Genomic DNA, 1,217 nt, shown 5'->3' on the forward strand with positions numbered 1-1,217 from the left:
GAAGAGTTTGCAGCATTTAAAAGTATCTTCATTTAGTGGTGCCTGGGTGGTTCAGTCAGTTAAGCAACTGACTTATGATATTGGCTCAGGCCATGATCTCATGGTTTGGGAGTTCAAGCCCTGCATGAGGCTTTGTGCTAACAGCATGGAGGGTGCTTGGGATTCTCTCCTTCTCCCTCTTTCAGCCTCTCCCTTGCTTATGCATGCACTATCTCTCAAAATAAATAAACTAAAAAAATGTATCTTTATTTAATGACCCCATAGAATTCACATGTGATATATTTTGTCCTGGTACCTTTTGTCATAATGTTCTTCAATAAGTTTCTCTCTTTCTACTATGGGTAATTAGTTTGTCCAGAATTTCTATTTTTCTAATATCATTTTTAATAATTATACTTCTAAATTGTATTTATATTTTCTTCCATTTATATTTTCATACAGAGTCTCATATTCATTACAGTCTCTTATGATTCTAATTTCCCCCAAAGATCCGGTTATTTCTTTATTTTCATTTATTGATTGGGTTAGCTAAATGTTATCTCTTATTGTCTTTTTTTTTGTCTTGTCAGTATTACAAATGAGACAATTTATTAACTCAACATTTGTTCTACTGCTTCTTGTTGGCAGCGGCCACCTGTCTGGTGATTCTGTCCCTGAGGTGTCAGTTTGTGGACCCCATATTGGTCCCTTTCCATCATCTTCAGCCCCACTAGAGCATGGAGGACCCTGTGGGCCATGCTCTTGGAGATTCTGCTGAGGTGGCTGGGCATGACCCCACTTCTCTGATGGTCCCCGCAGATCCTGGTGCTGAAGGTGACCCCAGCGCTGCCTGGGAGGTACAGGTGCTATGATTTGTAGAAACGGTTCTCGTCAATGGCAACAAGCTCTTTAAAGTTGGCCAGCTTGACAGTGTCTACCCATTTAGGGACTTCCAGCTTCCCAGACTTTTCAAGGAAGACTGTCAGAGCTCTGATGAACACCTGCTGGTTCACGTCTTTTATAGTAACTCCAGACATCTTGTGGCCTCTGTGCAATCAGCCAAGGGACTCTTTTATGGTTTTCTTATTAATGTTACTGACGTTGTTTTACTAAAAAGTAAAACAATTTTTAGTCTTTAGTCTTTTTTTTGTCAATTCCTTTCTTCTACTCTCACTTAACCAATTTTTGCTTGTTTTTATAACTGAGGTAAGGGTCTATTTTTATCCTTACTGGTTTAT

The 1,217-nt window shown here is 39.2% G+C and overlaps 1 pseudogene; it reads right to left on the minus strand.

Annotated features, from left to right (window-relative positions):
- Positions 1-607: 607 nt before the first annotated feature.
- Positions 608-1,016, minus strand: LOC144228784 (small ribosomal subunit protein eS19 pseudogene; annotated as a pseudogene).
- Positions 1,017-1,217: the final 201 nt, after the last annotated feature.

The sequence above is a fragment of the Crocuta crocuta genome, unplaced genomic scaffold (assembly GCF_008692635.1).
Source record: "Crocuta crocuta isolate KB4526 unplaced genomic scaffold, BGI_CrCroc_1.0 scaffold401, whole genome shotgun sequence".
In the NCBI taxonomy this organism is placed as follows: Eukaryota; Metazoa; Chordata; class Mammalia; order Carnivora; family Hyaenidae; genus Crocuta; species Crocuta crocuta.